The 13,236-nt window shown below is 46.4% G+C and overlaps 1 protein-coding gene across 3 annotated transcripts in view; it reads right to left on the reverse strand.

Annotated features, from left to right (window-relative positions):
• The window catches only part of LARGE1 (LARGE xylosyl- and glucuronyltransferase 1), a 607,716-nt gene that overhangs the window by 502,058 nt on the left and 92,422 nt on the right, over window positions 1-13,236 (reverse strand). For 2 of the 3 annotated variants that reach the window (XM_081591376.1, XM_081591374.1), the window contains exon 2: window positions 4,113-4,210. The exons of the other annotated variant lie outside the window; for it this stretch is intronic. The gene's annotated coding sequence lies outside the window, so the exon portion shown is untranslated. The remainder of the gene's footprint in view (window positions 1-4,112; window positions 4,211-13,236) is intronic. 3 annotated transcript variants of the gene reach the window in all.

Genomic DNA, 13,236 nt, shown 5'->3' on the forward strand with positions numbered 1-13,236 from the left:
AACCTGGATCTTCCACATTGCAGGCAGATTCTTTACCATCTGAGCCACCAGGGAAGTCCATTGTTAAATGGATGAGACACCCAAAGACCAGCCAACCCAGTAATTTGTCAAAGGCTCACAGAACTCAGCGGATGAGAATTCAGGTCATCCCAACATCTAGGGCTTTGTTTTCTGTGATCTCCCTGGGATGGCTAAATGACTTATTAGTCCCTCAACCACTCCCCAGGAGGGCATCCTCTCTACAACTGGATTCCAGCTAAGGCTGCAGACTATTTCTCATTCCTGTTCCCCACTGCCATCCCAAGAAGTGGTGCTGAAAATATTTGGGCACGTGGTACATGCTCAATAAATACGTGTTGATGGACTGATTTATCCCCACGTTCAAAAGTAACTTCAAAGACCACCAGTTTGAAGAGAACTGGACTCATCAATTTCACCAGCAGCCTGATCCCAGTTGGCAAGCAACTTGAAAGTTCACACAGGCCCCTGTGGTCTCTGTAATCCAAAGATATTGATCACAACAGCCAATTTCTGTCAGGCCCATCATCACATCACATTTTATCTCCTCCCCGTGGTACACGAGCTCAAAGCTCATCATCAGTTTAATATTCTATGATATTCATGGCAGAGCTAAAAAACAGTGCACATATACAAATGTTCAAGATGACTTTTTTTTTGAAGTTTAGGCTTTCTGGCCACAAGCTCTGTATCCCTCTGCTGTCCTTTAGGAAATCTCAGCTCCTCTATTTTCAAAGTATACTGCCATCCAGGGCAACTCTAGCAGGACTGTGGCTACTCACTCACACCGCTGGTTTACCAAGTCATTCATTTCCTTGATGCCAACAACCTGCACCACCACGCCTCCTTGGTACCAGCTCCCGGCCCTCCACATCCTCTAGGAGCTGACTCAACAACCTTGACTTCCAATATCGTTCCTTTATTACTTACTTACATACATACTTTATCAAGTATTTAATCCAACCAAAAGCACTTTATTTAACCCACATAGCCTCCCTAACCATCCTCTACACATCCCGTGGGGGGATGATGGGGGGAGACAAGCTTGAACGTGAATCTTACCATCCCTGTAAATAATCAATGTGCCCTTAAAGAAGACAGTTAGTTTTGCAAACATTCAGTTTCTTCCTCTATAAATTGGGCCTCTTCTGGAGAAGGGCAATTGTCCAGCAAACCCTGGTCAGGGTGAGACAATTCCCCAGCCTTCATGCAGTGAGAGGTGCTGTTGTTCAGTCACTAAGTTGTGTCTGACTCTTTGCGACCCCATGGACTGTGGCACACCCAGCTCCTCTGTTCTCCACTCTCTCCTGGAGTTCACCTATCTGACTAAGTTCTAACCAGTCATATGTTAGCAGCAAAAATGTGGTCCCACACTCACTGCTCGTGATCTTGCTCTCTGCTGTCCAGAGCTGTAGCCCAAGTCACTGTGTGGAGCAGAGACATCCCCTCCTTTATTCTCCCAACATACTCATTCTGAGAGTGAGAAATAAACATCTTGAGTCATTAGACATTCTTGGGTCTACTCGGCCGGCTTCTACCTAAGGCACCATTTTCCTAGCTTGACAGAATGGTTATGATAATTAAACAAAGAAAATTTGCAAAACACAGTGTATAGGATCAGACACAGACCCTGGCAATATAACAGATACTTGATTAATAATTTTCCTCCTCTCTTTATTTTTTCCTATAGCTTTTTACCACAACTCGTTAAAACGAGAATACAGGTTACCAGATATTAACTTCTCCACTACAGTAAGTTTATCTATATTCATCGTTAGTTATTCATTATTAATTATTAATAATTACCAATAGCCAGCATTTACATGTCAAGCTTCAAGTGCTTTATGTGTATGATTTCATACCATCTTTACAATAACCTTACGAGGCAGGTATAATTAGTATTTCCACAGTATAAGAATCTAAGGCTCAGGGGTTAAGAATTCTGCCCAAGGTCAAAAAGCTAATATAGAACCAGGTGTGTGCGTGCTATGTGCGCGCTCAGTCGTATCCGACTCTTTGCAACCCCATGGCCTGTAGCCCGCCAGGTTCCTCTGTCCACAGGATTCTCTGGGCAAGAATACTGGAGCAGGTTGCCATTTCCTCCTCCAGGGGATCTCCCCCACCCAGGGAGCAACCCCACGTTTCCTGGATCTCCTACACTGGCAGGAGGATTCTTTACCACTGAGCCACCAGACAAGCACTTAATATAGAACCTGGACTTGACTCCAAAGCTGATATTCTCATACCATAGGAGGATCTTTTTGGGCAAACCTGGTCTTCCTCCTTGTCCACTCTCATCCACCTAGTTGCACAAGCCAGGAATGTGCAAGTCTTCCCAGATTCTTCTTGCTCTTTTATTGCCAATGCTTAACATCCCCCGTGCCACCCCTAGTAACATCATCCCACTGCTACTGTCTGGATCCAGTCCCTTCTCATTCATACTCATTCAAGGTTTTGACTGGCCTTATTACCTCCATATTTGCCCCCTCCAGTCCTTCTCCAGGCTGCTGCTCAAGATGCACACTGTCTAAAACCCATACCTCTACTGAAAACCTTCACGGGATGCACCCTCCTCTGCACTGAGGTCCACCATACTTCACAATGACATGATAAATGTACTTGTCAGTTTCACTGCTCTGGACTATATACTCCTTGAAGGCAAGAGACCTTCTCGCTCATCACTATATCTGTGTCAGGCTCTCACTTAGTCCCTGGAAACACAATGGTGAAGAGATCAAACAAAAATCTCTGCTGTCCTGAGAGCCTACTCTGCTTTAGCATTCTCTAACTGCTTTGTGTTGGCTGGCAGGCATTGTGGTAAGAGCACAGACTGAATTTAAAAGAGAGTTCTAGCTTTGTTTATAAATGCTGTCACTTACTACATAGGCATGACAATCGCAGTGGTCTTCTCTGAGTTTCAATCTCTTCATCACAAAGTAGAAAAAACAGAAGCTATTGGGGACTATTATAGGTTTACATGAGATGATGTATCCAGAATAGGCTTGGAACAGTGCCCAGCACACAGCAGGTACCGACTAGTTTATGTCCCCATCCCTAAATTGTAAACTACCAGAGTGTGGGGGTGGGTCATACCTGACACTTCTCTTTTTTTCCCCATACCATGCCTTGGGTGTAAAAACCATGTCTGGTAAATGTTTGACCAGTCTGTTTGACTGATTGGGTAGTGAAGATCTCCAGGAAAGTGAGCCAAAGGTATTTAAGAAGCTTTCTTTCCAACCACCTGCACAAAGGAAGACTAAGAGCATGTGAGGAAAACAGTAAAGATTAACAGGCAGGCTTACTCCAAAATGATGCCATGTGCCTTCTCTGACCCCAACAAATGAGCTTCTGTTTGGTAAAGCCCATATATCTCCTAGCAGGCAGGTGTGTGTGTGTGTGTGTGTGTGTACATGTGTACGTACACATATCTCCTAGCAGGCGTGTGTGTGTGTGTGTGTGTGTATACATGTGTACATACACATATATGCTTATATCAAAGTGGCTCAATTTCAATACATTACTAGAAATGCTCAACAATCATAAGCATGATGAACAAGAAAGAAAATAAGAAAAAGGGAGTGAAACAGAAGACTGCCCAAATGATTCAGCACTTACAAACTGTACAAGAAGGAAATGCAAAACTATAAACAGCGATGCCCCAATTCGCCAGGTACCATTTAAGAGACTTTTTTAGGTAACAAAAGTTTTACTGTTTATATTGCTAAAACATTTAGTTTTAACTAAGCAAAAAGATGCTTCCCTGATCTTATAATCAATATAATAAATATATTCTAAATTTTTCTTAATGATCCCAGTTAATCATGTATCCCCTGCCTTGGCATGGTGCCTGGCAAAGGAACTGTGTAGCACTAAATTTTACTTAAGCTTCAGTGGCACTAGGTGTGCCCTTGGGAGCTACAAAGAGTCCTACACAGTAGATCTACTTGACCTTATAGCTTGTGGACACAGCTTTCCTGGTACTTTTCCAAGAGGTCAGACCCATTTGTCTCTCATGTTTCTGACCAGCTTCTCAAGCTCCTCTTTCAATTTCAAGGACACCATTACGTTATATTCTCTAGCTTAAGAATTCAAACCTGAAGCCAGTCGGTGTAGTGTAGGGGTCCTTCAGACTGTCAGGAATCCACTGGTTTCTCTTCTCCCCGTCACAGGTAGACTCGATCTTCCCTAGCTCCTGGAAGTAAACAGTGCCTGGGTGACTAGCTCTGGCCAGTGAACTATGAGCAAAAGTCTTCAAGAGCCAAAACATTACCCCCCAGGTTCCAACTTCCTCCGGTCACTGTGAGCTCTGACATTCCAGTGCTGGAACCCGCCTGGGTCCCAGAATGCAACATAGGACAGGACCTCATCCTCCACATACGCACATACCCACTGCAGATGAAAGTGTTAATATGAGTAAGAAATACATCTCTATTATTTAAACCACAGAGATTTGGGGGTTGTTCATATAAATAGCATAACCCGATCCATCCTGATAAATATAAATGGTATATTAAAAAAAATAACAAGATCATGAGTCATCAGCCAAGAGGCCCTCCAATGAGAAAACTGCATAAGCTTATATTCAGACCATGACACACACCTTGGCTGCCCAAGGGGTGTGTGTGTGTGTGTGTGTGTAAATACGTGTGTGTGTAAATATGTGTGTGTGTAAATACGTGTGTGTGTGTGTATGTAAATACATCCATAGAACCAGAGGGCACCTGTCACTGCTGCTTTCTGCAGTGCAAGTCTACTAGGAGCTCTAAGCTGCCCAAGGACCCAAGGATAGAGACCATGTCTTTTCCTCCTGTCTTCCCAGAACCTAATACACTGCCTGGTACAGAGTAGAGGTCAATACATATTTATCTAAGTTAACCCTCTTGCTGGATACCAAGAAGGAGAAAATCTTTATGATAACTTGCCCAAGTTTACATGAAGCTTGTCACTAGAGAAGGAATTAGGCCCAGCCATCCTTCTACAAGGACAGAGCTCCACCCACCCCATCGGTGAGGTCGGATGACATGGCGCGTCCCCGGTCCTTGCCCTCTATTTGAGGACAGAGCTAATGACTCATGCCTAGAGACACTGTGACCATGGACAGATGCATCTGCCCAAAGCCAACAGCACCCTCTGTCCTCTTGGCCTTCCCCCTAGATGGGGAGGAATTTTCTGGCTAGGTCTGTTGGTGGCCAGAACTTTTTCTGCAGCCCTTGGGGTCAAGATATCCTTGTTCAAACTGAGTCATCAGTACTTCACGCTCCCTGTCCTGATTAAAGGGCAGATCTTGGTATAAGACTTTACAGTTACCCCAGGGCACCCCACGACCCATGACAATGCATTCTTCATCTGCATTAAGTACGTTACCTAACAGTGAACAAAACCTGCAGCCAATTACTGAGTGTTCACTAATTTCAAAAATGCCATTATGCTGTGTGCTGGGCTAGGTACTTCACTTATACGATTACCCCATCTAATCCTTAGAACAGTATTATAAGGTAGATATTATTACCCTCACTTCACAGATTAGAAAACAACAGAACCAAAAGTTCATGTCACTTGCCCCCATGAGACACACAGTCCCCTGAATCTTGCTAGCATTTTATTGACTGATGTTTCTTAGTTACATCTATTTCTCTGAGCCCGTGACTTATCTATTCATCTCTATTCTTTCACCTATAAACATGAATAGAGAGCCTGAGGCACTCCTGTCCCCATTTTTGTGCTTCCAGTGGTTGACCAGTAAACTAGTAACTTAATGACTAAGCATCCCAGGCAGCTTTCCAAGTGCACCTTGCAGAGAACACTGGCCTTTGCTACACAAAACTATGCAGGGGCCCTAAAGGAAAAGCATCATAAAGGAACATGCCAGAGGCCAGTCTGCTCATTTCAGAATTGGGATATTTGTCCAGTCTCCAGACACTGGGTGGGACAGAGACAGAGGAGAAAGCTCACCTGGTTCTTCCCACCACCTGTCCATCCCAACTCCAAAAGGGACTAGATGTTGCTAAACTCCCCCACTGCAATTAATGAGAACAAAAGAGCAGGTGTGGATGTGGGGGAGCATCACAATGTGGAGGAAGCAGCAGGGAATGCAAGACAGGAACTACCACCCTTGAGGAAGAAGGCAGAGCAGGAGGGTTAGGAAATTATCAAACAGAGCTGGGGAGGGGCAGGGCTGAGGACACAAACCCTGTCTGTCCCACACCTTGATTCTTTGGACAGGCAGACCTGCCATCCAGGACATCCTTTATACAGAGACATAGCCATTTCTCTTCTTTTTTTTACAGCTTCTTTTTAATTTCTATTAAATCCCGGTTAAAAAAAAAAATCCCCTTGGGCTTCCCTGGTGGCTCAGTGGTAAAGAACCCACCCACCAATGCAGGAGACTTGGATTCAGTCCCAGGGTTGGGAAGATGCCCTGGAAGAGGAAATGGTAACCCAATCCAGTACTCTTGCCTGGGAAACCCCATGGACAGAGGAGCCTGGCGGGCTGCAGTCCAAAGGGTCGTAAAAGGATTGGACATGACTTAGTGATTAAACAGTGTAACAACGAAAATCCCCTATCTGCTGTAATACAAACTTGGTGGCTTAAAAGAACAGAAACTTAACTCTCTCACAGTTTGAGAGGCCAGAAATCCAAACTTGAGGTGTCATAGGGCTGTGCTAGCTCCAGGGGAGAATCTGCTCCTCGCCTCTCCCAGCTCCTAGAGGCTGCCAGCAGCCCGTGACTTGACACCTGCGCGGCTCCAATCTCTGCCTCTGGTCACCTCATCTTCTCCTCTTTGGTGTGTGAGTATCTCCCTCTGCCTCCCTCTGACAAGGACATACGGGATTGCACGTAGGGCCCACTCCTCCCCCATCAGCCAGAATAATCTCCCATGGGCTTTTCCCTATTTTCAAACAAGGTACCATTTACAGGTTCCAGGGACTAGGACCTGATGTCTTTGGGGGACATTTTTTCATCCTGCTACAATTTTCATTTTACCTTATCTTAAGAAAATCATATAGGTAACCTTTCAAAACAAATGAGGAAGAAGCATAAAGCTAAAATATCCAAGCTGAGAGTAGCCTTGGAAATCAGCAAACTCCTGTTTCCTCCAACGAAAAAGAGGAAGTCGGAAGTAAAAGTGATTTGCTTTCACTTTCAGAAGATTCACCCTACTAGCACACAAGAGCTATTTCAACTCACAGCTTCTCCCAGAGCAATTAAAAGAGTTCCTTGAAAATAGTAATCTATCACCCCCTCTCCCTCCCCACCCAGAAAAACACACCGTGCATAAAATTGGGAACCCATCTACTGTATAAAAAGAGCCACATCCCTACAAAGAGATTGTTGTTGCTGTTTAGTCACTCAGTCGTGTCCGACTCTTTCTGCGACCCGAGGGACTGTAGCCCGGCAGGCTCCTCTGTCCCTGGGATTTCCCAGGCAAGAATCCTAGAGTAGGTTGCCATTTCCTTCTCCAGGGGATCTTCCTGACTTAGGGACTGAACCTGAGTCTCCTGCACTGGCAGGTGGGTTCTTTACCACAGAGCCATCAGGGAAGCCCCTACAAAGGAATGCGTGCATGCTTAAGTCGCTTCAGTTGTGTCTAACTCTATGTGACCCTGTGGACCACTCCTCTGTCCATGGGGTTCTCCAGGCAAGAACACTGGAGTCGGTTGTCATGCCCTTCTCCAGGGAATCTTCCCTACCCAGGGATGAAACCTTGTATCTCTTATGCCTCCTGCATTGGCAGGCAGGTTCTTTACCACTAGCACCACCTGGGATGTCATTTACCAAAAAAAGCAATCTCTGAGTTAGCTCAGCAGACTGGAGATTAAAAGTTCAAGTGTCCTGGCCTGGGTTCACATCTGGATCATATGAACTCAGACCAGTCACATGGCAGCTGATAAGGGGACCACAAGAGATGGCTGATGAGAGGAGGGCTGAGATGGGGCTGCTCTTGGAGAAGGCAAGCTGGCATCGTGGTGTAACGATGCCTGGAGCAGCAAGCACTGAGCCATGGCCACCATGAAGGGAGTAGCATCTCCTTCCCTGGCTCTCAGATGTCAGGGAGCATCAGCCACCTGGACAGCTGTTGTTGAAACAGATTACTGGGCCCCATCACCAGAGTTTGCACTTTTGTAGATGTTGGGTGAGGCCCAGGAATCTGCATTTCTTCTCTTTTTTTTTCAGTTGAAGAATGTGGGAACTTAGTTCCCCAACCAAGGATCGAACCCGAGCAGTAGAAGTACGGTGTCCTAATCATGGGACCACCACCAGGGGAGTCCCAAGAACATGCATTTCTAACAAGTTCCCAGGTGCTGGTGAAGCTGCCGGGGACAGTGAGGGAGGAGAAAAGCAGTAGAAATGGAACCCAAGAGATGTATGTCAGAGACAGTCCTGGGAGAATCCCTAAGATTCTGGAGGATGAGAAGACATAGGATGGCAGAAAGGGACAAAGGTGAGGCTCACTGATAGAGCAGAGGAGGGAAGATGAAGGACTCTGTAACTGACATGTTGAGTATAAAGTTGCCGGTGGGACAGGTGGGAAAATACATCTGTACCCCAGGGGGGTGAGTTCATAGATGAGAAAAAGCCACAGAACCCAGGGACAGCCTGCCTTTGAAAGGCAGGAGGGGACTGGATGGGAGCTCTCAAGAGCAAGCTAGATCTCCGGCAAGCCCTCTTCCAAAATCGCAAAGTCTCTGCCGAAGGAGGTGTCAACATGATGAGATCAGCAGGTGAGTTCAGGAAAAGTAAGGACGGCAGAGATGTCATTTAGATGTGACAAGCAGGCCGCCAATGGCACACAGAGCAGCATGTGGGATTGAAGCCAGACGCTGGTGGCCGAGATAAGAAAGTCAATGCCTTCTCTGCAGGCTCTTCTTTGGTGATGAAGGTGGATGCAGAAGGAAGCAGGGTTGAGAGACAGGGTTTTATATCTTTACAATGACGAGCCATTCTCCACAGAGGCAAAAGTCATCCAAAGAGAGATGGAAGAGGTAGGCAAGAGAAGTGACGTGGATGGCCTGAGTGCCAGGAATCAGTGAAGTAAGTTAATGGAAACTCTGGAGGTGCCGAAATGCCAGCACCCAGTATCCCAGGGGGTTCCCAAAAGGAGTATATGGGTTTCTAAATCCCCAGTTGCTGAAGCAGTACTTGGTACCGATGGCACCCTTAGTAAAGAATCACTGAATAAATGTAAGAATGCTAGAATGAGAGAAAGCAAAGCATCCTTTGGTCATGAAATGGGTGCGTGATCTTCCCCACCCCTTACTCAGTGCTAATGACACTCCATACTCAGAGCCCTGCCCTTGCTCTCTCCCTGGAATGCTCTTCCTCGCTCACCTAGGTGACTTCATTCAGTGTTGCAATCACTTGTTATCTTCTCTGAACAGCTGTTAATATTCTCTTTCTCTAAAACAAATCCTAGCCATCACTCATGGGCTGATCACCATTTGACCCCTTGTATTGTAACCAGCTGTATCTTCCCTTCCCGGCCCTCACCCTGCACTTGACCAATTCCACACTTGTTTCTTTGTTTAGTAGAATACAAGATCCACTGGAGCAAGAGCTTGGCTTTGTTCATTCTTGTACCCTCAGTGCCTGATGTAGTTGCTGGCACATAGTAGGTGCTCAGTCAATATCTATTAAATGAATGAATCCACTATCTTACCTCTCTGGAATTCTCTCAGCCTTGGTACCACTTTAAGGGCTCCTGGAGGAATGTACTTGAACAGTGGAAGTCAGGGGGAGTGCTGAGAAATAACTCCCCCCAACCCCTGCATCTGCACTGCAATCAGACAAAAACTGATGACTAGCAGAAAAATCCAGCCACCATCTGGCTGTTCAAGGACCCCTCCTGGGTGCTGACAGCATTGTCATTCAAGATAATGAAGATGAAAACCAACAGTGATCCAGGGGGACAGGTTCCCAGGAGGCAGCCAGGCTGGACTTAACTCCTTCTGAGCCAGGAGTCACTGAGCTTCCAGGCATCCTGAGGAAAAACAACATCCTTCCCTGAGAATGAAGGCAGGAGACAGGCAGAGTCGTTGCTTGGGAGATTACAGATGACTTGTCCCGGGAAAAGATGAGATGGAGAAACTCTGAGCAAAAGCGCTTAGGCAAGATAACAGCCATGGGCCATGAGGAATGACGCCACCATGACATGTAGCATACCATCTGCCCATCAGTCAACGGAGGCCTTCCGGCTTGGAGCCAAGGGTGCCTTCAGCTCCCTTATTAAAGCAGTGTGTGCACTCCCAGGCCTGACGCCTGAGACCCATGGCCACTTTGTCTTCAAGGGACCCTCCATCTTTGAAGTACAGCAAGAGGTTGTCCAGCTTCATCAATTGCCATGGGCAAGTACTGAGCCCATTCGATGAGAACATAAAACTTCAGGGAGCTCCAGAGAGAAGAGGAAACCAATGCCATGCAGATGCCCAGGCAGGAGGAGCTGGCAGCTGCTGTCCTTCCCTCTTCCTAGCTCAGGGTTACGGGACCATCAAGGACACATTTCCCATCCTCCATAAGCGGTAGGAACGTGCATACTATGCCAGGTGGCCCGGTTTTGAATTCTACCTCTACTGCTTATCAGCTATGTGATCATGGACAGCTCACTTAACACCTCTGTGCCTCCGTTTCCTCAAAGGTTACATAAGGATCTCAACAAGTAATGACCAATGAGGGTTGTTACGTGAATTACATGAGCTCATGTATATCAAGAGGGTCATGAAAGCATTCAAGAGGCTAGAGGTGATGAGATGATGATGATGATGGTATGATGAGAATGTTGGTGGTGATAGTGATGATGACGATGGTACTGATGATGGTGATGATGGAGAAGGAGGAAGAGAAAGGAGAGAAGATGAAAATGGTGACAGTGGAGATAGTGCTGGTGGAAGAGTAATAGTGACAGTGGTGACGTCACCATTCACATGTCGGCAGAGATTCTGGGGTACACAAAGATTCTGGGGTACACCAAAAATTTCATGAAGAGTTTTGTAAAAATGCAGTATTTTAGCCTGTGTGTGGGTGCATATGAGCCCCATTTCTCTGCGTCTGTTTTCCTAGTCTTCCAGTAACAAACCTGAAGACAAGGGGTCAGGTCTGGAGAGCTGACAAGATGCCAAGAGTTGGAAGAGAGTTGCAGGAGGATAGGCAGGCAGCTCCTCAGGATCTGCTGCCTTCCCCTGGTTGTACCAGGACCTCATGCCCACCCCAGGACTTGGACGGCCCTGGCCCACAGGAGCACTCTTGGGGCACCTCGAAACTAGCTGTTGGAAGCTGCGGCCACAGACTTGCCCCTGGGGGTTTCCAGCTGCCTCCAGGCTCAGCACCCACCAATCTGCCGCCCAGGCCAGCAAGGCTGAGCGTCCAAGAGGACGGAACCAGTACAGCTAAGCAGCTGAGAGGAACACAGAGCCAGAAGCAGATGCCCTGGGTTCAAATCCAGACTCCAGAACATGCTGTGAGATTCTGGGGGAGCTTTCTGAAACTTTACACTTGGAACTGTGTCCAGTATAGAGTAAGCGCTGCTATTAGTCCACTGTTGTTGGACCAGACAGGGACTGGCAGGCACCCTGTATTGACTGAGGTGTAGCCCTGCCCGCAGGTGGGTAAAGGCAGGCCACAGGAATTCCATAAGCCCCAGGGCACACATGTATCTTCGACTGGAAAGTCCAGTCTGGAGAATGCCCCTCTGTCACACTGAGGGGGTACAATGAAGTCTTCTCCAGAAGCCCCAAAGCACCACACTCACCAAGGAACTAAGAATTTATAAGCCTGGACAGCAAGTTGACTTTGATGTTGTTAATAATATTATCTCAATTAGATTTTAAACTCCTCAATAACACCTAAACCCCGAAAGAGCACCTTACCAATGACAAAGTATAATCAAATCAATAATCTGTGATATGGGCAGATCTGTGTCTCTCCTATCCTCCCTCCTCTCTGCATGCAAAATCATATATTGAATTCCTAACTCCCAGTGCCTCGGAATGTGACTGCACTTGGACATGGGGTCTTTAAAGAAGTAATGGCAGGGTTTCCCTAGTGGCTCAGTGATAAAGAGTCTGCCTGCCAAGGCAGAAGACATGGGTTCCAACCCTGGTCTCGGAAGATCCCACATGCTATGCAGCAACTAAGACTATGCACCACAACTACTGAGCCGGTGCTCTAGAGCCCACGAGCTACACCTATTGAAGCCCACACACCTAGAGCCCATGCTCTACAGCAACAGAAGCACCACAATGAGAAGCCCACGCACCGTAACTAGAGAGTAGCCCCATCTCACCGCAGCTAGAGAAAAGCCTGCCCAGTAATGAAGATCCAGCACAGTCAAAAATAAATAAATAAGATTATTAAAAAAGAAAAGTAATGGTATTTGGATGACATCACTGGGGTGGTCCGATCAGACTGGTGTCCTTATAAGGAAAGGAGATTAGGATACAGACACACACAGAGGGATGACCACATAAAGACACAGGAAGAAGACGCCATCTACAAGCCAAAGAGAGGGGCCTCAGGATAAACTACCCTGCAGACGCCCTGATCTATTTCCAAAACTGTGAGCAAATGAACCTCTATTTCTGAAGCCACCCAGTCTATGGTGCTCTGTAACAGCGGCCCTAACTAACCAATATACTCCATAATGCACCAGTCTTGATATGTGATTACTGTCATTTTACCATGAGAACACGAATCTCAGACTTGCCCAAGCCAGTCGGACACCAAGTGAAAAAGTTGAGAATCAAGAGAATTAGCCGTTTCCACCACTTTCTGAGGATCTGAAAGTTATTCAATATTTACTGAATATTTTCCATGTGCTAACATTATTCCTAAAGGAAATCAATCCTGAATATTCATTGGAAAGACTGATGCTGAAGCTGAAGCTCCAATACTTTGGCCACCTGATGCAAAGAGCCGACTCATTAGAAAAGACTGTGATGCTGGAAAAGACTGAAGGCAAAAGAAGGAGAGGGCAGCAGGGGATGAGATAGTTAGATAGCATCACTGACTCAATGGACAGGAATTTGAGCAAACTCGGGGAGATGGTGAAGGATAGGGAAGCCTGGCATGCTGCAGTCCATGGGGTCCTAGAGTCTGACACGACTTAGTGACTGAATGACAACAAGATCTATTTAAGGTGCTAAGGATACCAAAATGACCAAGAAGTCCCTTCTCTCTTGGAGCTTATAACTAGTTCAGTTCAGTTCAGTCACTCAGTCATGTCT

Source organism: Giraffa tippelskirchi, chromosome 4 (assembly GCF_054371585.1).
Source record: "Giraffa tippelskirchi isolate mGirTip1 chromosome 4, T2T-mGirTip1v1.2.pri, whole genome shotgun sequence".
In the NCBI taxonomy this organism is placed as follows: domain Eukaryota; kingdom Metazoa; phylum Chordata; class Mammalia; order Artiodactyla; family Giraffidae; genus Giraffa; species Giraffa tippelskirchi.